Raw genomic sequence first — 26,387 nt, 5'->3', positions numbered from 1 at the left:
CATACAGAGCAACATGTGCTACTGCAGTTTAAAATGTTGTTAAAATTAACATTTTTCAGAGAATCGTGTTTTCGTAGAATTTATAAAAGATTAAGAAAATAGGAAACCATAAATAGTTTCTAACCTTGGTATGAAGTTAAGTATGTTTTTACTTTATAATGGAGTCTCATAAAATTAATCTTCTCAGACATTTGTAGACAACTTTTTGAAACTTTAATACCTTGATGTCCCTTCTTTTTCTTGTTCCTCCCTCTTGATTTTTGATCTCAAGATTCTTGTCATAATCAAGTTCCCATTCTATTCAAAATAGTCTTAGCTCTCTCTCTCTTTTTTTTTTTTTTTTTGAGACGGAGTCTTGCTCTGTCGCCCAGGCTGGGGTGCAGTGGCCGGATCTCAGCTCACTGCAAGCTCCGCCTCCCGGGTTCATGCCATTCTCCTGCCTCAGCCTCCCGAGTAGCTGGGACTACAGGCGCCCGCAACCTCGCCCGGCTAGTTTTTTGTATTTTTTAGTAGAGACGGGGTTTCACCGTGTTAGCCAGGATGGTCTCGATCTCCTGACCTCGTGATCCGCCTGTCTCGGCCTCCCAAAGTGCTGGAATTACTGGCTTGAGCCACCGCGCCGGCCATAGTCTTGTCTCTTTACATTTCCCACAACGGCCATGCTTTTATCGTAATCTCTAATAAGAAGATCCTCTCCACATTTTTATTCTTATTTCTGTTTAATCTTCAAAACCCGTTTTGGGTTTTCTTACTCTACATGCTCCACTAACATTTTGGGTAGACAATTTTTCTCTCCTTCTTAGTATCGTATATCTCTTACTATGTGTAATGAGTATTTTGGCATTTAACTATATTCTGTATTATTGTATGTGTAAATTTGGATTTCCCTGTAAGACATTTGTTTAAATGAGTTTGAGTTGTGTTTTATCACTTGAACCTAAAACTATTGTGTTTTATTACTTGGACCTAAAACAAATGAATAATAATGGACTTAAAAAATCTTCATGGTATGTATTACAATTGTACTCCTTTTTAAAATTAATTGTACCTAGTCAAAATGTAAGAATATTCATCAATTTCCATTTTCAGAACAGCACCCAATCAGTAATCATTTGTTCATCCAAAAGATATTTGCTGAATAACCACTAGGTGCCAGAATGAAAATCAAATTGATACAAAGTTGACTAATTCCTTTTCTCCACAGATCTTACAGTGTATCATATGACAGATATTAAACTAATGAATAAACAAATATATACGTTTGTATATATGTATATATAATTTTACATATATGTATAGATAATTTCAAATTTTCATATTGTCACGCATTAAATGTCATGAATAAAAGACTAGTATGACATAGGGTGCCATAAGAGAGATTAACATAGGCTGTTTTTTTATGAAGAGCAGGTTTGAAGAATATTTAAACCTTATCTAGTGGACTTGATAGATGATTTTCATGTGCAAATGTCATGTGAACTTTGGGAGTGTTTCATGGGCAAGGTGTGCAAACGAAGATCTCCAAATTAGCATTAACAATAAAGTCAGATTAAGCTCCTATTGTTCTGTGGGATTCAGTTGTCAAAACCTAAAAATAATAAGACATTGACTCTTGTATGAACGACAGATTTGTGTGTTTCATGAAATATGAGACAAAAATAGTTATTTTGTGTTTTATGCCAAGCTTCTTTATCCCTTTGCTTACTTTCAGGACACTGTACTTATGTTTTTATCCAAGAAATAGACACATAACTTGTAAAACAAGTTAACAAATAATCAAATATGATCAAAGCAAAAACACCTATAGACAGCATTTTGATGACTAAATAAATTTGAACCACTGCATAATTAAGACAGTGTGTTGGAACTAACACTTAGATTAAGAAATGAGAAAACAAGGTGCCAACATCCTCTCTGCCCATAACTCACTTCACTTATCTGGGCTTCAGCATCTCATCTGTAAAGTTAAATTTTTCTTTCTAGATTCTCTTAAATATTCTTCATAGCATTTAATTCACAAAACACTCATGTTAAGAAAGAGATGTTCTCTTAACATTGAGTGAGTATTTGGTCTTTTGGCAAAGGACAATGGTAACTTTGCAATGTAAATGAGTCAAAGCGATTTAAGAGTAAACAAATCCGAGTAGTTCTGCAGTACCAAGAAATTTCCATTTTAGGACCTTTGAAACAAAGAGCTTTCCTCATCTAAAGAGCCTTGAACTTGGCTGCACTCTAGTGTTTACAAGGTCACTTGATCAGTCCGAAGCCACATGAAAACTCTGAAATTCTCATAGGTATTTAGTTTCTATCATTCAAATAGCACTTCTCTTGGGCTGTTTAGCATTATAGCTTTGGCTATTTGTTTTACTTTTTTTTTGCTTGACAGTAAGTTCTCTTTGAATTCAAGAATATCTGCATTTGTATATATTGCTTTGTATTTTGTAGACTTTTGATAAGGATTTGTTGAATGTATGTGGACCTTAAAGTGAGTTTCTTTGAAAGAAAATAAAGAGAGAGAATTCAAAAGTGCTACATGGCAGAAGAGATGTTAATTTAAAAATAGTGAAAACACTCTAAATCTCAATATTATAGAGCGGTGGTAGAGCAAATTCCTTTAAAGCATCATTGCCACATTCCTTTCAATTGAATTCTTAAAACATTCAAACCTTACTGAAAAATCACATTTCTAAAAATACATAAATTGTATTACTATATCATATATATATATATATATATTTCCTACCCAAAGTGACAAAATAATATTGGGGGCATAACAATGATGACATGGAGGAATAAGAAGTTAGGTATCCTCTCTTAGGTATTCTTGTTATAAATATTTTTGATAACATTTTCCAGTTGTAAAGAGAGATTGATCCTCACCCCTACCCTTTCCCTGACTCCTCCATGAAATTTATTGGAAGGCTTCTGTACTCTTTTTTAAGAAATGTGCATTAAAATTTTTAAAAATCTCATTATTTCTTCTCATGGCAACCAAAAAAAAAAAATATTGTGTCTCTGTAATTGTTAGAGTGCAATGTTTATTGGTGGGCACAATGAAAAGACTCTCTGGCCTTATTATGATAATTTGTCTTGACAAAGCAAACATTACATTCCCTTGGAAAGTGCCTATAAAGTCCTGTGCGTGTTTGGTAAGCATTATCAAGTATTCCCTATGCTATTCTTTTGAATATGGATACCTTTATTTCTTTCGCAAGACAATAGTAATATCTGCTCTCACCCTCAAGTTCTGCCCCTTACTCCTCAGCTATGGCATCAAGGAAGGTGTTACAGGAAAGGGGTCCTGATCCATATCCCAAGAGAGGGTTCTTGGATCTCATGCAAGAAAGAACTCAGGGAGAGTCCACAGTGCAAAACAAAAGCAAGTTTATTAAGAAAGTAAAATGGTGAAATAACAGCTACTCCATAGACAGAGTAGGGCATTCCCGAAAGTAAGAGGAGTAATGCATCCACCCTAGGTACAATGCTTGTAAGTAGGATAAAAAAAATATAATGGGTGACAGACTGGGAGCATCGCCATCTTGGACAAGCACTATCATTCTAAAGTTCACCTTGATAAAAAACTGCCTAAATCCAAAGGGCATCAGATTCATGGCTAAGGTCAGCATGACCATAAACCACAAATGACATCTCCAACCAGAAACATTCCAAACCCCTGCCCAACCAGAGACATGCCAGCCCCGAGATAACCTCCCCTCCAGCTGGAGAGATGTCAGCCCCAAGATAACCTCCCCTGTGACAAGAGACATTCCAACCCTGCCATAAACTTCTCCCCCACATAGAAACATTTCAAACTCTCTCACCAATACATACTCTTAGTCTGTAAGAGACAGCGCTCCTAACTGAAATCGTCCAGAAGCCCCTCTCATATTTACTCTCCAAAATAAACCTGTCTTTGACTGTTGAGCTGCTTTTCGTGTTTCTTTCCTCTTTCTTTAACTCTTACAATGAGGAGATGTGCTCTGCTACAAGGGTTTGTGCTAAATGATTACTTTTCTTCATTACTATGTTTTGCAAGAATCAATATTATTATCTTTAAAGCAAAATTAGGAATGTCCTTGTTCTCAAGGTATCAGGATTTTGGAACACTCTAAAGTCTAGGTCTGTTTAGTAAACATTATCAACCTTTTCCCTTAACTGTAAACATTTAGAGGCTAGGAATGCCTTTCTGGGAATGCAGCCCAGCAAGTCCCAGCCTCATTTTCCTATCCTCACTCAAGATGGAGTTGCTCTGGTTTGAACACTGCTCTAGTTTGAAGGCCTCTGACAAAGGGAGTAGTGAGGTGGAAGTGAGAAGGCCATCGCAGCTCACACATGCTATTCATTCAGACAGGGAGCTTGCCCAGACCTCTTGCCTTTGCAGTCTCAGGTTTATTTGCTGTATACTACAGAGTGCATGTTCTGTGGCCTCTCAGTTGTCACATACCTTTACAAAAAAAGTTTTCCTGTTTATCCTCTCTGTGAATATAAATGACTGAGGTGGACACACTGTTGCCAAGTGTAAGCGTCTTTTTTTTACATAAATTTTGTTTTACAAATGCAAGGGTAGACACTGGTCAGATTGTGCAGTTTGCCTTTGGTGAAGTGAATGTTCAGGCTGTGACTCTAACCTGTTGTTGTTCTTGTCAGTGGCCTAAATTTAGTTATCTCTGTGAGGTTCTAAGACGTGTACTATCAAGATTCTCCCCAAGTCACAAGGTATGACTTGCTGTCAAAGTTGGCAGCAAGGATGTAGGGGCCAAAAAATAGGCCTTTATGTCACAGAAAAATGAGCTGAATTTCATGCTGCTATTTACTAACTAATTGTGTCATTTGAAATAACTTGGATAATGTCTCAGTGTCTCAGTTTATTTTTAAACTAAGAATGCATCCACAAAAGTGTCATGAGAGTTAAATGAAATAATGAGTGTAAAATGTTTGACATAGTGCCTGGTACTCAGTGAGTATATAATAAATAATAGTTATTATTAGGTGGCTGTTTTTCTTGCTGGAGCTCAGAACATGTTACCCCAAAATATGGAACTGAGGCAATTGAGTAAACAGCAGAAGCAGTTACTCTGACATTCTCCCACCTTTCTTCACTGAAGCATGGTCATCAAGAAATTCTGAAAGTAAGTTATAAGGTCCTCATTCTAGAGGAGTCCCACCCTATATCTGGAAGCCTAGAAGAATCAGAACAAATAGGCCCTGCTAAATTCCCCATAAGTCATTAACAATAGGTCATATCCCCTTTTTGTCCAGTTACTCTTCTACGTGATTGTTCATTCTTCATCAAATGTCCGCATAAAAATATACAGTATTTTATGCATCTTTGGGTCTTCATTTCTGAGGGATCCCATGTCACATAAAAATATGGTTAAATATATTTATTATTGCTTTTCTCTTGTTAATTTGTCTTTTGTTATAGGGATATCAGCTATGATCCTTTCAATGGGTGAGAAAAATATATTACTTTTTCTCCTGTAAATGTTTATGTAGGACATGTTCAGTGTCTAGTTGCAAAAATTTTTCAGACCATCATGTAACCCTTCTCATTTTTCTCTTTTTAAGTCCCCAAAATATGTAACCTACATATTTAGGACTGGCCTCATTTACTTTATGCATTTGAGAATCATCTATATGTATCTAGATTTTGTACATTGTTTCCCATTTCTCTTTGGGATGCTAGTTGAATAGGCACTATAAAGAGTTTCCCAAAAGAATAGGTGAAAATAGACAGGCTAAAATTATTAATTTAGATTCTTTCGTGTGAAATTCTGAAACTGAACATTTGCAGAAATAAAATCTTATAATCAATTAGTAACATTTTGAATATTGTATCTTCTTTTTACCCCTTTGCTTCCTTCTTCCCTGAACACATTTAATAGCAGATGGCTTTAAGATGTTTTTAGGCTATTGAACAGACTGGACTGCATTCTGTTCTTGGAGGGCTGTTACCCACATGTAGGTGGTTCATGAAACAGAAGAGTAGAGTAATACATTGTGGTAAAACAATTTTATATCAAGGGAAAAAACATGTCTTAATTTATTTGCATTCATTAAATTAACATTCTTCTAAGTAGACACGTTTCAGTTGAAGGATTGGGCTATAGAGCTTGCAAATGTGTTTCTTCCTGTGCATGTCCAGGCTTCTGTAGAAATGCTTCCATTTTGATGAAATAAGAAAAGAAAGAATTAGCAGTACTTGCATTCCTCGCAAACATTTCATAGACACTATGGCATACCCTTCTAGGCAGAAAGCTTAAACATATTATATACATCAAACTGACTGGTTTCACTAGGTTAAGGGGAAAAAGCAATTATTTAAAAGTCACAATTCTACATAAAATATTGCTTCAAGAAGTTCTTTGGCTTTGAAGTGGAGTCTGGACTTTTGCATCTTTATGAGGTCATATTTTTTCAGACTGAATTTTAAAATACATTTAATATATGTATGTACACATGTCAAGGCAGAGGGACGTTTTGTATATGAATTTAATTAAGCAATAGGCCACTTTGGGACTTGTTTTATAGAGCCATTTGTTTCATGTGAGTTCAACTGCCCAAGCTACCGTGCAATAATTGTCTCATAAAATTATTCTCTGGAGGGCCTTATTTCTACCATAATGTGCTTTTACTTAAAATTTAGTTTAACAGCCACATTTTTCCTTGTATATCAAGGAAACTCTATACAAGTAATAGCTATTGGAAAATATAGTGGTTAAAGAGCTCTTGGTTTTCTTTATTTACTATTGGGAATTGTTCTTTCAAAGAAGAAAAATGAGAAAAGAGGAGGAAAATGTGTATATTACATTAGTAATAATCTTTAAATTTGGTATTTGTTTCTACTTACCATTCAAGATACTCTCATTTAAATCCCTTTTACGTATTTTTGCCCTCAGCATGTTCATCTCCTGCATGTACTTGATCCCAGCCTATGCTCCTTAGAAACAATGGATCATCTACAGCAATATTTGCTGATATGTGCCAGAAGATGGGCTCTTCACTGGGACCACAATAATTAATTGAGACCTAATTCCAGTTTTTTTAGTAAGCTTTTAATTTGGAAAGAAAACTGACTGTCAATAAAGGTTTGTAAAGTATGTGTAATTTACTGTAGTGTATGCTGGATATATATTTTCAAACTATGAAATTCAATAATGTATCTTTTTTCATGTTTCTACAATTAAACTTAGTTTCTATCTTGAGCAAGACTCCCTTGGATCCTGACAAGAGCGGCCCTTGGCACTTTAGAAGAATTTGAATATAACCCTAGTACTTTAAAAGATCTTGAATATCTTAGGCACACGTATGTACCAGTTTTAAAGACATATAGGTTTTCCTATAAAATAGAATATAGTACTCAACACTTGCACTCCTGTAATCTTAAACATCTATTCTCCTGACTAATAATGTACTCACCCAGGGTAATATTTTTCTTCACCTCTTGCGAAAGGCAACTGTGTCCAAATGCTGTGAAGGTTGTGGGCTATGCCACTGTGACACTGGAGATAAAAGAAGTGCATCAGAGTGAGAGGAGGATCAGAGCACGGAAAGGGATTGGTAAGAGAAAAGATAGATGAGTTGATCTGCCAAATGCTTCTTCTCAAATCGCACAAATACAAAAGATTCCTGCAAAATATAGTACCATTTCCTGGTAGTGCAGAGCATCTATTTTCTGTCACTTTTTATGTTCCAATTTGCATTTCCAAGGTACTCACAAAAAACAGGTATTCTCAATATGTGACAGAGCTTGATCTGTTTTACAATGTTAAATGGTTCATGCTTTTCTTAAATTTGTATTTACCTAGATTTCAAAGTAAGCTTCATGTAGCATGACAGTGATGTTTTACTTTGGTAAATAGGTATTAAGTGCAAAATTGAGATGAATTATATTTTTATACAAGTGTTTAGTAAGACTTTAATTTTTTAAATTAAAAATTTTACAGTATGTATTTTTTATTCCTAATTGTTTTTAATAGTTAATTTTGAATATTTAAAAAATTTTTTGGGTAACAAAGATAAAATATATGTATTTTTATACTTCAATACACTCTGATTGAAAATACATTCAAATTTCATATACTTTGAATTCAATTACAGTTTGCTTTTTTTTTAATCATTTAAATCACTGAGAATGAGTACAAGTTGGGATTGTGATGGAAATAGAAAATATAAAAATAGAGTTCAAGGCTGGGCGTGGTGGCTCAAGTCTGTAATCCCAGCACTTTGGGAGGCTGAGACTGGCAGATCACAAGGTCAGGAGATCGAGACCATCCTGGCTAACACGGTGAAACCCCGTCTCTACTAAAAAAGTACAAAAAAACTAGTCGGGCGAGGTGGTGGGCGCCTGTAGCCCCAGCTACTCGGGAGGCTGAGGCAGGAGAATGGTGTAAACACGGGAGGTGGACTTTGCAGTGAGCTGAGATCCGGCCACTGCACTCCAGCCTGGGCGACAGAGCAAGACTCTGTCTCAAAAAAAAAAAAAAAAAGAAAAAGAAAATAGAGTTCAAAAAAATTTGCAAGCAGAAATTTAAAAAGGTATTTTAAAACATCCTGAAAGAAGTGATCGGCTTAAAATTTTAAAATCTGGCAGCAATAAAAGTAAGCAGGTAATCACCCATGATAATTCCTGTAAAATTAATTAACAGGTCAAAGAGACAACGGGATGGGAAGAAGTGACGCTAAGTGATGTTGAACAATTTACTTAAACTTGCTGTGACCCAGTTTTTTCATGTCTAAAATGAAGATAATACAAATGCCTATCTCATAGGGTTGTTGTAGGAATTAAGTGAGTTAACATATGTACAGTTATGACACGTAGTGAATATTCTAAAGTTTTAGCAACTATTAATATTTTGGGAAAAGTAGATATGCTGTGTAGAATAAAGGTAACAGAGGAGAAAAAACACAGATATGTAGGAGAGTTTCCATTTATTTTCTCTGTGTCTCTTATCTGGCATATTTTGGCTACACTTATGGGAAGGAGCTAATGGAATGGGAAATTTTGCCAAAACAGAATTGAATAACGGTTGGAGCAAGAGCCTGGAGGAAGCAGGGAAAGAAGCACGTAAAGCATGTATGAAAGAAGTACCTTGCAAAGAGGAGTAGTCCCACTTTTCCTTACCTGGGGATCAAGACGATGTAATAATCAGGAAGCAGATGAACTTACAGATGAACTACCTCACTCCCCTTTGTATTATGAGGCTGAAATTGAGTCAGGCACAGTCTAGCTTATGTCTTAATGAGAAGAGATAAGGAGAGAGGGAACTGGCCTGAGATATCTAAAAGGATTCATGTGTGATGTTCAAGGCTTGCAGTACCATCAATTCATATAATTGTCATAGTTTACACAGCTGGGTCTTCAGAAGTCTGAGTGGAGAAGGAGAGAATTCAACGTTTGGATTTTTTTAAGTGATCATGTTTTGGGAATTTGAACTAGAAACATAAATGTAAAAAAACAATTGAGGGTGCTGCAAGAGGGTCATTAAATAGGTACACATTTAAGTATGGAGATAGAGTTAGAAATAAGATAATAAACAGGTGTTTTTTTTTGTTTTGTTTTGTTTTTTTTTTTCAAATGGAGTCTCACTCTGTTGCCCAGGCTGGAGTGCAATGGTATGATCTTGGCTCAGTGCAACTTCTTCCTCCCGAGTTCAAGTGGTTCTTCTGACTCAGTCTCCTGAATAGCTGGGACTACAGGCACATGGCACCATGCCCGGCTAATTTTTGTATTTTTAGTAGAGATGGGATTTCACCATGTTAGCGAGGCTGGTCTCGAATTCGTGACCTCAAGTGATCCACCCGCTGTGACCTCCCAAAACGCTGGGATTACAGGCATGAGCCACTGTGCCCGGCCAGGGAATACGTTTTTAAAAAGGTCCTTAAGATATTTTAAGGTCAAAGAACATGTGCAGTAGAAGTGAGGACCAGAGACAACCAGCCACACTGGGAATGTTGAGTTGATGATTTTAGAGATGGCAGCTGCAGTTATGTTACTGCAGCAATTCTTCCAGACGCTACTCTTCAGATTTCAGAGGAAATCTGTGCAATGATGTCAGAGTTTCAGATAGAAACTCTGTCCCCGCCAAGTGAAAAAAAGCAAAACCGGTCATTAGTTATTTGTTCATTATACCGATTAATGATAAAAATCAGCTTTTATACTAGGTCACTTCATCTAGTGTAGGTTTAAAGAAAACTGATATGGCAGGCACATGGCAATGCTGCTAGTTCATAGACTATGTCGGAGATACCAGAACAGAAGGTTCAAGTTAACTAACAAAAGGAATCTTCTTCACTTGGTTTCAATCACCCATCCAGAGGTTGGGTGAAATGTTTTCCACCTGACCACATATCAACTCTCATTTGCAAATAAGCACTTTTATAAAAGAGGAAAAATTGAATGTAGGGCTTGACATCGTGAACTCTTAAAATAGACTGCTTTGGTAATAGAATTATCTATGCCTCAGTTCATAAAATAAATATACTAGGACCCACTTAATAGTATTGTAATGAGAATTAAATGAGTTAATATTTATAAATTCCTCAGCACAGTTTCAGTAACATGGTGAGACTCTATAAATAAAACTATCAGGCAAAAAAGTTTAATAATAATAGTTAAAAATTGTACAACAGGAAATATCAGTAGCAGAAATATTAGAGTAAATAAAGGTCCTACCTATAGTTCGCTAATCTCTCAAAGCCCATAATGACTCATGCGATACTTAACAGCACCCAAGAATATGACTCAAAGTTATATAAGGTATCAGAGAATCATTTTCTAAGCCTGTAAACCTGAAGCCCAAAATGATGCCTTCTGCCTATGGATTTATCTTATTGTCCCACTCTGGCCATGGTATCTTCAGTATTTGCTTGGCCAACACTGTCTGATAGAATCTGTAGAGCTTGCTGGACATCACTGGGTTTTCTCTACTGACCCCTTGTTACACTGGCTTAAAAATTACTTTCTTGACCCATACCCCTCCAGCTATGCTGCATTTCTCTGCTCCCCTTCACATCCAATTTTTTTGGAAGGCATTTTCTACAGAAGATACCATTGCTTCCTCATTGCCCAATTATTCATTAAGCCGTTGTAATTTTGCTTCCTCACCCATCACACCTCTTGTCATAGTCATCAACATTGTCATGCTGAATTTTTATCCTTTTCGTATGCAAGCTCTCTGCAGAACTGATGTAATATGCTATTTCTTCTTTATCAAGAACACTAGCTCCTCTTAATTTTCATCACACTCTTCTGGTTTTCATTCTTTCTCTTCAATCTCTTTTTCATTCTCGCTTCTTGGGTTCCTCCTTTACCCAAACCCTAAATATCCATGAAGCTCACAGTTCTCTTCTTCTGCCTTTTTGCTATACGCATTCCTTCTAGGTAACTTATATTTCCATAGATTTAAACATCTTATAAATTTCAAATTTATATCTCCAGCTCACACTAATGTTTTGGCCCTAGACAGTTTGCAGCTGACAGTTTGTGACTGTAGGATTAGACAGAAAATACTTGAGGTCAAAATATAAATATAAAATATGAAAAGTAAAGATGACCAAAATTAAAATCTAGAAGATAGGATAAGTTAAGTGAAGGGAAAGGTAAAGGAACAATTAGCCTTGGGGTATAGGAACAATTATTTATGTTATTTAAGATAAGTAATACAGTTAGATTATTTTGGTTATAAACTATAAACAGAGGAATAAATGATATTAGCATTTTGGGAAAAGTGGAGGGTGAGAGGTAATAGACATTGTTGTAAAGTTACCTCCTCATATAACTCAGTAGAAAGATAATGAATCAGGTCAAATTCATGAATCACAGGAGAACTAAAACCAATGACAATAAAAATGTACATTCTTAGCAGCAAAGCTAAACTTAGAGTGGGGAAGAGAAGAAAAGAACTAATCATTTTAATCATGAATCTTTTTGGATGATTTAATTTGTAACAATGTGTATGCATTAATTTAATAAAAATAATTTTAGTTTAAAAAATAAAACCAGGCTGGGCATGATGGTTCATGTCTGTAATACTGGCACTTTAGGGGGCCGAGGTGAGCAGATCACTTGAGGCCAGGAGTTTGAGACCAGTCTGGGCAACATGGCTAATATAGTATGGCTGTGTCCCCACCCAAATCTCATCTTGAATTGTGGTTCCCATAATCCCTATATGTCATGGGAGAGACCAGGTGGAGATAATTGAGTCATGGGGGCAGTTTCCCCCATCCTGTTTTTGTGATAGTGAGTTTTATAAGGGGCCTCCCTCTTCACTGGGCACTAATTTCTCTCTCTTGCCACTCTGTGAAGAGGTGCCTTCCTCCATGACTGTTAAGTTTCCTGAAGACTCCCTAGCCATGCGGAAGGGTGAGTCAATTAACTTTTGTTAGTAAGTTATCCAGTCTCGGGTATTTCTTCATAGCAGCATGAGAACAGACTACTACAGTAAATTGTTAGTAGTACTGTGAGTGAGGCACTGCTGTAAAGATGCCTGAAAATGTGGAAGCGACTTTGAAACTGGGTAATAGGAAAAGGTTGGAAGAGTCTGGAAGGCTCAGAAGAAGACAGGAAAATGGAAAAGTTTGGAACTTCCTGGAGACTTGTTGAATGGCTTTCACCAAAATGCTGATAGTGATATGGACAATAAAGTCCAGGCTGAGGAGGTCTCAGATGGAGATGGGGAACTTGTTGGGAACTGGAATAAAGGTAACTTTTGCTATGCAAAGAGACTGTTGGCCTTTTGCCCTACCCTAGAGATTTGTGGAATTTTGAAGTCGAGAGAAATGATTTAGGGTATCTGGTGGAAGAAATTTGTAAGCGGTAAACAGTTCAAGAGAAAGTAGAGCATAGAAGTTTGGAAAATTTGGAAACTGATTATGCCATAAAAAACAAAACCCCATTTTCTAGGGAGAAATCCAAGCTGGCTGCAGAAATTTGCATAAGTAACAAGGAGCTCAGTATTAACCCCTAAGACAATAGGGAAAATGTCTCCAGGGCATGTCAAAGACATTCAGTGCAGCCCCTCCCATAACAGACCCAGAGGCCTAGCGGGGGAAAAGTGGTTTCCTGGGCCAGGCCCAGGGCCCCCTGCTCTATGCAGTCGTGGGACATGGTGCTCCGCATCCCAGCTGCTTCAGCTCCAGCTGTGCCTAAAAAGGGCCAGCATATAGTTCAGACCACTGCTTCAGAGGATGCAAGCCCCAAGCCTTGGCGACTTACACACGTTATCGGGCCTGCAGTTGCACAGAAGTCAAGAATTAAAGTTTCCACCTGGATTTCAGAGGAGGTAAGAAGACGCCTAGATGTACAGGCAGAAGTTTGTTGCAGGAGCAGAACCCTCAAGAAGTACCTCTGCTAGGGCAGTGCAGAAGGGAAATGTGGGGTCAGAGTCCCCACAGAGTTCCCACTGGGACACTGCCCAGTGGAGCTATGAGAAGAGGGCTGCTGTCCTCCAAACCCCAGAATGGTAGATCCACCAACAGCTTGCCACGGGTGCCTGGAAAATCTGCAGACACTCAACACCAGCCCTGAAAGCTGCTGGGAGTGGGGCTGTACCATGCAAAGCCACAGGGGCAGAGCTGCCCGAGGCTGTGGGAATCCACCTCTTACTTCAGAGTGACCTGGATGTGAGACATGGATTCAAAAGAGATCATTTTAGAACTTTAAGATTTAATGATTGCCCTATTAAATTTCGGACTTGCATGGGGCCTGTAGGTCCTTTATTTGGCTTATTTCTCCCGTTTGAAACAAGTACATTTACCCAATGACTGTATCCCTATTGTAGCTAGGAAATAAGTAACTTGCTTTTGATTTTACAGGCTCATGGCTGGAAGTGACTTGTCTTGCCTCAGATGAGACTTTGGACTTAGAATTTTGAGGTAATGCTGTAATGAGTGAAGATTTTGGGGGACTGTTGGAAGATCATGATTGTGTTTTGAATTGTGAGGGGATGAGATTTGGGAGGGACCAGGGGTGGAATGATTTGGTTTGTCTGTGTCCCCACCCAACTGTCAATTTGAATTGTAGTTCCCATCCTCCCCACATGTCATGGGAGGGACCAGGTGGAGGTAACTGAATCACAGGAGTGGTTTCCCCCATCCTGTTCTTGTGATAGTGAGTTAGTTCTCGGGAGACCTGATGATTTCATAAGGGGCTTCCCCCTTCACTGGCACTGGTTTTTCTCTCCTGTTGACCTGTGAATAGGTGCCTTCTACCATAATTGTAAGTTTCCCAAAGCCTCTCCAGCTGTGTGGAACTGTGAGTCAATTAAACCTCTTTTCTTTATACATTACCCAGTCTCAGGTATTTCTTCACAGCAGTGTGAGAACACACTAATACACTAGCAAAACCCCATCTCTAAAAATCATACAAAAATTAGCTGAGAGGCTAGCACCTGTAGTCCCCGCTACCCAGGGAAGCTGAGGTAGAAGGATTTCTTGAGCTCGGGAGGTTGAGGCTGCAGTGAGTCATGATGGAGCCACTGCACTCCAGCCTAGGTGACAGAGTGAGATTCTGTCTCAAAAAGTCAATAAATAAATAATAAAAACAAAACCCAAAGTAAAGAGCTTTTGTGAGATTTTATTAAGGGGCTGCTTTTGATGTGAGTTGTCTTAGGTATCTCAATTTGCAATTCTGATACGGAGCTTGTATATTTGCATAACATGTACAAGCTATTTGATTTTTCTGGTTCTTACTTTCCATATATATATGTAGTTTTTTCTCTGGAATATTGTTGCGAGGTTCGGATATGCTTGTGTGAATAGTATAAAAGATATGCAAATAGAATACCTTCCTTTTCTTGTTCCTCATTCCTCTGAATTGTGAAGCTCATCATCTGTAGCTTCCTTTTATGGGCGTATGGATTTATTATTGAAAACACTAAAAGATTTCCTTTCACCGAGCATATCATGTGCTCCTCCTAGGAAATGTTAAGTATAGTGGTGCAATATATATTTCAGATTTAGATTTAGACTATACATACCAGACTATTACATTTTTAAAGAGTTATGCAGAATCCTTCTTTGTTTAAAATGGCTGATGTCTTAGAATATATTTGAAACAATTAAAAAAAATTATTTCTTCAGCAAATGTGGCTTGTGGCAGTGGCTATTAGGCTTGCCAGTTTTATTCTGGACGAGATGTCACTGTGAAAAAGAGAAGGCTTCAGGAGAAAATGATGCTTAGGTTATTCTTCTTTGCTAACCCTTCCCTCAACCATTTTTCATATTACCTTCAGTTTTGAGCAGTTTTACCTTGAGTCATGAGAGAGTGAAATTTCATTTTTCCCCCCCATGCCTCTGGGGGAAAACTGTGAGTACTCTGCTGCTTTTGTACTTTGGATTCCTGTCTATCAGAGATTTGTGAGAACAGATTTGAAAGACTTTGTTTTCTGTACTTCTAGTTCTGGTACTAGCTGTGCAGATATTTTTTAAATGTCATCAAAATATCTTTGTGCAGTATATAATTAAGATATAATTTGATTATCATTACCCTAAACAGGGAATGAGTTCTGTTTATATTTTATTAAACAGGTTAGTTGGTTAGGCACTTCCCTTAATGAAGACAGAAATAGATACGTCTGCTTTTATTAATAAATCTCTTCCCAAAATAAGAACTCCGAAAGAGAGATGTGCAGAGACTTAAACACAGTACTCACAAGTGAATTCAAACAGTTATCTTCTGTGGTCTCATCTATTTTATTTGCCCTCATGGCAATCCCTCTCAGGAATTTACCTGGAATCTTTTGTTTGAAGGATTTGAATACGTTAAATATTTAATGTTTATTCTTTTAAAGTGTGTAAGAAAGGACCCAAGGCTGATGTCTCAAAGAGCTTTGTAAATTTTGTGATTTAATCTTTGTGATCTCATGAATCTCTTCCAATGTCAGTTCCCTCATGTGCTCTAATTATATAGGGAGATGGCTAATAACCCCTACTTGTTAACAAGGTTTGATGTGGGATTTTCTTTTTGTCTTAGTCAGGTTGAGTTGCTATATAACAAAATGCCATAGACTGGATAGTTTAAGAACAGACATTTATTTTTTATAGTTGGAGGCTGGGAAGTCTAAGATCAAGCTGTTGACAGATTCAGGTTCTGTTGAGGGTCCCTTTCCTGGCTTGCAGACAACTACCTTGTCCTCATGACCTCACATAGCAGGGAGAAGAAGAAAGAGAGAGAAAGTCTGAGAGACAAGCTTACTTATCTTTTTTCTTCTCCTTATAAGGAAACTAATCCTATTGGGGTCCTTACCCTCATAACCTCATCTAAGTCTACTTCCCAAAGGCCCCACCTCAGATATCATCAGGTTGGGAGTTAGTGTTTTAACATATGAATTTCAGGAAAGGACAAAAACATTCAGTCCATAACATTCTGCCCCCGGATCCCCAAATTTCACGTCTTCTTGCACGTAAAATACATTAATCAAATTATCCCAACAGCTCCAACATTCTTAACTCATTCTAGTATTCATTCTATAGTCTAAAGTCCAAAGCCTTATTTAAATGTCATCTAAGTCCGGTATAAGTGAGACTTGAGATACAATTCACTCTGAGGTAAAATTTCTCTCCAGTTGTGAATCTGTGAGAACAGACAAGTTATGTGTTTCTGAAACACAATGGCGGGATAGGTGCAGAACTGATATTCCCATTCCAAAAGCAATAAATCAGAAGAAAGAGAGGAGAGATCCCAAGGAAGTTCCGAATCCAGTTAAATATTCTGTTTAATCTGTCATGAGTTCTACCTTCCACAGAACACTAGAATACAATTCGGCCAAGTATTTTGCCACTTTATAACCTGGATCTCCTTTCCTGCAGTCTCCAACAACCTTCCTAATTTCCATCTGAACCCTCACCAGAATTGCCCTTAATGCTCATATTTCTAGCGTGCACCTCAAAACCCTTTCAACTTCTATCCATTACTCAGTTCCATTACATTTTAAGGCTCAAGAATAATCCTCTTTAGTTCCATGCTCTGCCCTCCAGATTCACTGGGTTGGCAGTGTTGCCCCCAGTGTCAGTAGTATCCTTTAGCTCAGTGGAAGGCTGTCTATCTGGCTCTCTGAGACAATCCCCCCCACCCTCAGGTGGCTCTGCTGGGTGGCAGTTCCACCCTTTGAAACAATGTGAAAGCAGCTTTTCCCCTGAGCCCAAGCACTCTGGACCTGTGGCAGCAATAGTAGTCCTGATAATCTCTAAATCTCTTTCGGGCTCCTTCTTTCTTTTAACACATTTTAACGGTTTGCCTTTGTTCTGTCTTATTTTCTCTATTTTCTTTTATTATTTTTAACTGACCCTTAATAATTATACATATGTTTGGGGTATAATGTGATATATCCGTACTTGTATACAATGTGGAATGATCAAATCAGGGTAATTGGCACATCCATCACTTAAAACATTGATCAATTATTTGTGTTGGGAATATTCAACATCTGCTCTTCTAGCTATTTAAAAATATAAAATAAATCATTGTTAATTATAGTCACTCCAGAGTACTATAGAACACTAGAAATTATTCTGCTTATTTATTTTTTTTCTATTCCAGCTGGCAGTGTTTCTGATGGTATAATCTCATCTCTATTTCTGGCTTGTGTTATTGAGATGGCTGACTGGGTATGTGGTTCACACCCATGCTAATCTCCTTATCAAAAGAGAATACCCTTGGTATTCTCTTGCCAACCTGTTTTCTCAACTTTTGCAATAGGGACAGGCTGAGAATTTGTCAAATCTTTAAGCGCTGGTTTCCTCTTTACTTAACCTTCTTTAATTAATTCTTCTTGTCTTGCATTTTACCAAAATCAGTCAGGAGGAACAATGCCACTTTTTCAACACTTTGCTTAGAAATCTCCTCAGCTAAATATTCTGTTTCATCTCTCATGAGTTCTACCTTCCACAGAACACTAGAATAAAATTCAGCCAAGTATTTTGCCACTTTATAACAGGGATCTCCTTCCTGCAGTCTCCAATAACATGTTCCTCATTTCCATCTGAACCCTCACCAGAGTTGCCCTTAATGCTCATATTTCTAGCATGCACCTCAAAACCCTTTCAGCCTCTATCCATTACCCACTTCCAAAGTCTTTGTCACATGTTTTGGTATTTGTTACAATAGCATCTCACTTCTCAGTACCAAAATCTGATTAGTTATGGTTCTCCAGAGAAACACAAGCAAAAAATATTGAAGAGAGAAAAACAAGAGAGAGAGGAAGAAAGCGAGAGAGATTATAAGAAATTGACTGACATGATTATGAGGCTGAGAAGTCCCATGCTCTTCACTTGGCAAGTTGGAGACCCAGGAGAGCAGGTGGTATATTTCCCATCCAAGTCTGAAGACCCCCAGACCATGAGAACTAATGGTGTAGTTCCAGCTGAGCCTAAAGTCCTGAGAATGAGGAGAGCCAATGGTGTATATCCCAGTCCAAGGGGAAAAGACCAGTATCGCTGTTCAACAGTTAGGCAGAGAGAAAAAGAGCAAATTCTCCCTTTGGCTATCTTTTTGTTTTACACAGGCCTTTAAAAGATTAGATTATGCCCACCCACATTGAAGAGAGCAATCTGCTTTACTCAGTCTACTAATTAAAACGCTAATCTCATCTAGAAATACCCTCATAGAGACACCCAGAACTAATATTTAGCCAAATATCTGGGCCTCTCATGGCTCAATCAAGTTGATGCATAAAATTAGCCATTACACCTTTATATTTTATTAGATCAATAATTCCAAGTCTACCATTGACAATGTGGTTCTGCTTTTTATTTAGCACCTAGACTTTCAGAACTATTTGCTTCCAATTACTTTCCACCAGATAGGTCTTAATTAGAGGAAAGGAATTGTAAATTCAACCATATAAGCTTCTACACCAGCCTTGACTATAGCCTCTGTGAAATATTATTCCTGGTTTGAAAAAATTGATAATATACCAATAGCTGTAGAAAACCATGAATGTTTTAAGGTCCTTGTAAATACATCAACATAATAATAACTATTAAGCTTTCCAGAGCTATTTTAGGATAGTTGTAACATTTATTATCCTTCCTTTGAAAACATCAAGCTCTAAAACAACAGCATAATGGTTTTGCAAAGATTTATTTCTAAGATTAAATAATGAGGGCTCTTCTTTCCTTGAGCATGTTTGGAAATTTTCCTCTTAGAGAATCTAAATATATGCCCATATTAAAATATCACACAAGTTAAAGAAAGCCTACTTGCTACTAAAGCAAGATTGATAATTAAATCACTACCTTTGCGTCTAGCATCAAATAGAAGGCAGTGCTGTTTGATAATACATTTGTATCTTGAGTGACTTTTTCCCCCAAATCATGACATATGTGATGAAAAAGTTAAGAGTTCACCACTTCAAAAATTGATTTTGATAAAGTAATTACAATAAGGACACAGTTAATGTAATTGATATATTAATTAAAGGAACAAAGTTAAAAGTAGACCCCAAACAAACAAACAAAAAACAAAAACATGTGTATGTTGTAGGTATAGAAAAATTGAAATGCTTTAGATTTCCCAGATAAATAACAGACATTTAGGATGGATTATCATGCCAATCTTACACAATATGCAACATGATTATCTTTGTTTTATTATGCCACCTTTCTTTTGTGTTCACTCCTTCCTCTTTGACCTTGATGCTTTACTGTAAAGGAATTTAGCAACTGCTCCTATGTGACGGGAAAAATACCTGATTTGGCAAGTGTGTACTTTATGAAATGCGATATGGCATCAATCATCATTAACCCAAATATTCCCATCACATGCAGGGCCTGACCCCATCACATCTGGTTTCCTGTTTGAAAATCCTTCATTTTGTGGAGGTTTTTGCTGATAACAATGTTCAGAATGATCTCTAGGCAATGGAAACTGACAGAAGATGCATTATCTGTCACTCAGGAGGATGCCTTGACCATGGAAACAATCAAGTACAACTGTCTATTATTATTACTTTTTCCCCTGGGCTTTCTTTATTTCTTGGATTATTTTCCAGCTCAGCATCTGCTTTAAAAGCCTATTAAAAATCTCAAGAGAAAATATGAAGTAGAGAATTCCCGTGAAATTATTCTTGGTTGATGACAAATGCAATCATTTTTTCTTTGTTGCCCAAATAACATATTGAATCATTATATCTTAATTTTTCCAAAGAAGCATTTAAAAATAACTCACGTACCATGTGTGGTGTCTTAAGCAAACGATTTGTTATTAGCTATTACATGTCTGGACAGATTATAATTTTGTGGTTGGGAATCACTAATTGTATTCTTCTTCTGAAAAATCTTGGGTAATTAGTGATGTGATATCAGTAACTGGTGATGGCTACATGTCAGGTGCAACATATTTTATCATTCAAAATACACAAAGTTACTTTTACTTACAAAGTACTGATTCTAGGCTGCTGTACAAAGAAGCTGTGATATTTGAACACCACTTCCCCTTCATCAAGAACAAACAAAATAGCAACACAGAAAGCAGGAACAAAAAAGTCACTTCCCTTTTTGGCAATTAAAGATATTTCAGGCATATTTGAAAAGAAGGGGGAACTTGGAAGGGAAAGAGTTTAGTGACAGGAAGGAGGATCAAGTCGGTCGGTGACTATATAACTTTATCTCTGCTTGAGCAAGGAGGACCGTTTGAAAATTTAAATCACGGGGCAGGGAGTTAAATTGTTGTAGAAAGGCCAAGGGATTTTGAGGTATCAGGAGAATTGCAGGTGGAATACTTCTTAAAGAAAAATGTACATCTAGATTAGAGTGAAACTCCATGGCTGATAGGGACCAGCAGGTCACATAAGTTAAAGGGGACATAGACAAGCTTTGTTTGTACCATATAAACACATCAATAAAATTATAGCTACATGTAACCCGATGAATGAATCTCACGAACAAGATGTTAAGCAAAAGGAGTCAGACATGCAAGAGTACATTTTGTGTGATTCCATTTTCATAAAGTTCAAACAGACAGAACAAACCTATGGCATTAGAAATTAGGATAGCAGTTCCCTTGTGGGACTAGTGAATGGAAGGAGGCAAAAAAGCAGGCTTCTTGGGTGCTGGTAATGTTGTTTCTTGATCTGGGTTCTGGTTACACATACATAGGTTTAATTTATGATAATAAATAATATTCATTGAACTTATGATTTATGTCATCTTCTGTATGTATGTTATACTTCAATAAAAAAATTAAGAAATGGGTCTCAATAGTCTTAAAATTCACAAAAAATATTTGTCATCCCTTTTGTTTTTTTAGAAACTTGTAGCCTGAAGGTCTTTCTTATTCCAGCTTTAGATAGAGACATGAGTACGGGGAACTGGTTCTTAGCTATAAGGAAAATAATTGGGTACATATGATGATAAACAGTGACCGTGCTGAGTCATGGTATCAGAGAAATCATAAGAGGTGAGGACTGTGAGAACTGAAGAGTTTGCGAATCTCTGTTAAGGGAATTTGCTCTTATATTTCAGCAGCTGCGTGCATGTGAGTATGTGTGCTGAAGGTTCCCAGATTTTCTAGTTTTTTTAAAGTGGAGTCAGGAAACAATTTTATTTGAAAACTCCAAATTTTCTATTTTGGGGTAATATTTTTAAGCACTTTGAAATACAGGAAGCATATTTCCAGGCTAAATTTGGCCTCCAGTTTTATCTGTTTGGTATAGAAGTCTGGGTTGATTTCTGGGGATTTCTAGGTTATCTCTGGACAGGTAATAATTTAAGAAAGAAAAGAAAGGAACATACAGATAAAGAAAAGAATATACGTATACTTTTTGTTTATCCCCGTCTTAATAAGTTTTTGTTCATTTTAATTAACACTGAGAGCTTAGAAAATAGGGTATGGTGTATACATTCTGGCATCTCAAATGTAAGAAATGATAGAATCTATGGTTCTCTACATTTTCCAAGTTACTTGGAACATGTATCTTTGATTTTCCAAAACACTTATTTCTTGGTTGCTTACAGAGTGCCAGGCACTTTGCTAAGCATTCAGGGTGTATATTCACTTAATACTTAGAAACTTTGTAACAATTTGCAGGTGAGGAAACGGAAGCATGCCTAAATTTACAATGTTAGTGATAATTAGGATTCAAATCAGGCATACTTAATTTCAGAGCTTGAATTCTTAACCACTAATTAATCATGAATCTTATAACTATATGTAGTGATATGTAAATCAAGAATTTTTAATTCTATTTTATAGATGAGGAAACAGATGCTTTAAATCAGCAGTCCCCAACATTTTTGGTACAGGGACCAATTTCATGGAAGACAGTTTTTCCACGGATGGCAGGTTGCAATGATTCAAGCACATTACATTTATTGTGTACTTTATTTCTATTATTATATTGCAATATATAATGAAATAATTATACAACTCAACATGATGTAGAATCAGTGAGAGCCCTAAGCTTGATTTCCTGTAACTAGACAGTCCCATCTGGGGGTGATGAGAGACAATGACAGATCATCAGGCATTAGATTCTCATAAGGAGCACGCAAACTAAATCCCTCACATAACAGAGTTCACAATAGAGTTTGCCCTCCTACGATAATCTAATTCCCCACCCCTCATTTTGACAGGAGGTGGAGATGGGTGGTAAATGTGAGTGATGCGGAGTGGTTGTAAATACAGATGAAGCGTCACTTGCTTGTCTGCAGTTGAATTCCTGCTGTGGGTCCCCGTATCTAACAGTCCACAGATCAGTAGCAGTCCATGGCCCAGGGTTTGAGGACCCCTGTTTTAATGACTTGACAGAACTCACAGATCTGTTTACTAAGAGAGGATTGATACAGGCCTCATGTTCTTGCCCCTGTACTCTTTTCCCTTGTATCCTGAAAGTGATTCTGGGAGTTAATTTTATATTTGTGGAATTCTCTAACAATGGTTTCTTTCTGGTCACATAGAAGTTTAATTATCCTTTATTTGGAAATGATCTAAATAAAATCAACATAATCTTAGATGATAAGATAAATGTATCCCAAACAAGTACACTGATAACTGATATGCATAATGAATTAACCTTCTTGATGCATAGGATAACAACTACTGGTGCATCTCCTCTCAGTTAGTGAATTAGAAAGCCAGGCACCCATCCAAATATGCAGATGTTTAGCCTTGTGTAGTCAAAACCTCTGAATGACTGACACAATTTTCACTTTGAATTCCATTCTTTGGTGCCAGACAGTGGCAGAGTATCAGCCAAATAAATGCATGATTTTAAAAATAATTCTTTCAATCTTGACCAGTAGCAGCCCCAGTTGAGTGGAGAAAATATGTGTTTTGTGGTTTTACTTATTAATTTTATATTGTACTTATGTAAATTTTAATTAGCCTTTTTGACTTTCCTAGTTTTCTTCTATCGAACAGTGATTAAGGTTCACAATTTTGTATACTAGATGGAGTTTAAGTGATCTCAACAATCAAAACAGACCTTTTTAGGTTTGTCTGTTCTCTCTTTTCCTATTCAGACTGGTCAGGAAATCATGAAATATTTAATGTAACATTTGAAATCAAATAATTGTAGAATTGTCTCTTGAAATAGGCTGGAATCTATCAAGCATTTTATTTGTAGTCTGGCATCCTAAATGCTTACAGTAAAAATAGAGAGACAGCTTTATTGTATTTTTGTTAAATTCATTAGGCCTTCCCTTCGGTCTGTTAATTGCCCCCTCCTGTTGTGTGTTTTTAATGAAAAGAATCCATTTTTAACCAGCACCCGCCATTGTGGCCCTGACGTTACCATGGAAATGAAACAACTTGTTCTGAAATTGTCTGCTATACATATTTACAGCACATTAGATAACACCTGGGCATTAAAATCTTGCAATACAATAGGTTTTTATTTTTTAAGAACACCAGCAATACCATTTTTCCTTCACATAAGTTTTTTGCTGTTATAATGGGTGAGCATGCAAGCTGTAATTACCAGCACTGGTCTTAGGTTGGCAGCTGAATGAGATGTTTTTTCATTAAAAAATAAATAAATATATATACATATATATATATAGTATATACATACATATAACAAGTAGAAAAGTACTAGAATCTTGGCAATATAAAAATGGCAAACTTTTTAATAGTCTATTTTTATTAAATTATAAACATGCGTTATTCTCCTAGAAGGTGTCACAAATACGTATGGATAGTTGCATTTCTAGTCAATATTTATGCATGTATATTAGATATCAGATGCTGCAATACTAGCTGGGGATACAAAGGTGAATAAGGTCTCTTTCCTGACCTCGGGGAGCACATATTCTAGACTATCAAATGACATATCTTGAGTAAAAATATATAGTAAATATGTTCCAACTTTGATAAAGCCAGGAGCTGGAAAGCAATATCACATTTATAGTCCCATTAAAGGTATAAAGATAGAATGTTAATTACTACATTTTCCTTTTCTAATATAATATTTTAGGTACTTTTGTGCTATGGCCTTGGGTGGGTACATCAGGAGGATCAGATAAGCCATAATCCTTGCCATCTACACTGTCATGCATAACTCTCCAGGATACTTGGCAATACATACATGCCTTTCCTTTATCTTTCTATTGCATACAGCACAGCAATTCCAAACAATTATTTAATCCATCAAATTTATATTCATTTCCTACATTGTGATAGGCATTATTAATCAGTACTTTTCTAAGGTTGTCTGACTCTCAGAATTTTCACATCTTAACATCAAAATTTCTAGACATCTTTAACTGTTCGTGCCTTACTTATTTTGTCATTCTTCAGAAACAAATAACTTTTCTATACAAGGCTTATATTTTCTACCCATGGTCTTGACTCTCTTGTCTGTAACTCCTTTTAGGCCCAAGGCTCCATTTGGCCATGGTAAGATTGTTCCTCATATTGTCACAATAGAACTTGCAATAAGATTTAATGCAATCCCAAGGAAGTCTTTGTGATTCTGGTAAGACCGTGTCTTCACATCATTGACAATGACCAGAGTAAGATTTTAGGAAACCCCCACAAATCCATATGCACTTGGTAAGACTGTCACTCACTATCCTCATCACCTGCCCCACCTCTTCTCTTCTTAGCATTATACAATGTTTAAGAGACAAATCATAAGAAAGAGACTATAAATCAAGTTGACTTTCTGCATTCTGCAAGAAGCCATCAGGATTGATTTCATTATGTCTTACCTTGATCACAAACTCAGGTTCAAGCCTCCTGGGACATCCACCATGATTACAGCTCCACATGGCTGTGTGTTCCCTAATCTGAATCAATTTTTCTCCCTTCCCCATTTGCTCACACTCTTCACTGTACTCCCTACAAAATCTCCTGTATCTTTTTCTCTTAATATGTAATCACCTTTTGCTCTAAAATAAGCTCAGGTATCCTTTTAGATACAGCTCTTTGAATTGTGACAGCTTTTTCTTCTGTATTTCATGTACAGTGGATATAAGAGGTGGACTAGATGTCCTCTGTGTTTCTCATTGTTTTGCCCAGACCACCATCTGTCCCACTTTTTGTCGAAACCCCCAGATTATCTGACGAATATGACAACAGCTCTCTCTATGCTTCTTGAATATTCGTATTGCAAACTCCCAGTTATATCTTCTCATTCCCTGGAGATTTAGCAATTGGTTTCACTATGCATGTTATTTTTCTTAAACAATCATTTAGACCCCTCATCTAAAATCCTGGACCCTCAATTGCTTGATTGCCTTTAACCCCAATTATTATGCCCTCCTCGTATCCTCAACCATGCATCTCTATGTCATTCCCTGAACTTAGTCATTACCAATTTCCACAAAACCTCAATTTCAGGAATTCCACTCTCTGACCATCAAATACTTCTAGCTTCCTATTTCATAATACCTTACACATTTTTTTTTTAACTCTGTGCCACCTTTTTAACCCTGCAGGATAACCCTGAAAATCTTCTCTTCTTATCCAGATTACATTGCCTTGTTTTGCCATGACAGTTCCTTGAATTCATTTCAGCTCCCTTGCCTCTCTTGTTCTCCACATTGCCTGATAAAGTAAAATACCAACACTAGGTAAGCCCTTCTTTTAACCATACCTGCAACTTCGCAGCCAAACACAGCATGAGGGAAACACACAAAGGTACCGACTGGTTCATTTAAAAATCATAATCACAAACCTCCTGTGTTTCCTCAAGACAGCCTGGCTATCCTACTCCATTTCCCTAATCAGGTCACCCTCTTACTCTTTCAAAACATTATTTCACATCTCCTCTTTCCTATTTTCACATCTCTTTCATCTTTTTACTCTGCGTTAATGACTCTTTTCTTACAGCTTTGAGAATATAGAAGCAGTCAGAAGACAAATACCTCATCATTTCACCATGAAATCTGCTGGCTCTACACATCTGGACACATACTTGTTACTTGTCTACTTTTTATCATGGGTA

At 36.9% G+C, this 26,387-nt stretch overlaps 1 long non-coding RNA gene across 1 annotated transcript in view; it reads right to left on the bottom strand.

Annotated features, from left to right (window-relative positions):
- Positions 1-544: 544 nt before the first annotated feature.
- The window catches only part of LOC110743287, a 30,399-nt gene continuing 4,556 nt past the window's right edge, over positions 545-26,387 (bottom strand). Inside the window, exons 2-3 of the long non-coding RNA XR_002522096.2 lie at positions 7,420-7,502; positions 545-6,160 (exon numbers count right to left, since the gene is read on the bottom strand). This is a non-coding gene — a long non-coding RNA (uncharacterized LOC110743287). The remainder of the gene's footprint in view (positions 6,161-7,419; positions 7,503-26,387) is intronic.

The sequence above is a fragment of the Papio anubis genome, chromosome 3 (genome assembly GCF_008728515.1).
Source record: "Papio anubis isolate 15944 chromosome 3, Panubis1.0, whole genome shotgun sequence".
Lineage (NCBI taxonomy): Eukaryota > Metazoa > Chordata > Mammalia > Primates > Cercopithecidae > Papio > Papio anubis.
Note: the sequence above shows the minus strand (reverse complement) of the source record. Positions and strands in the feature narration are given on the sequence as shown.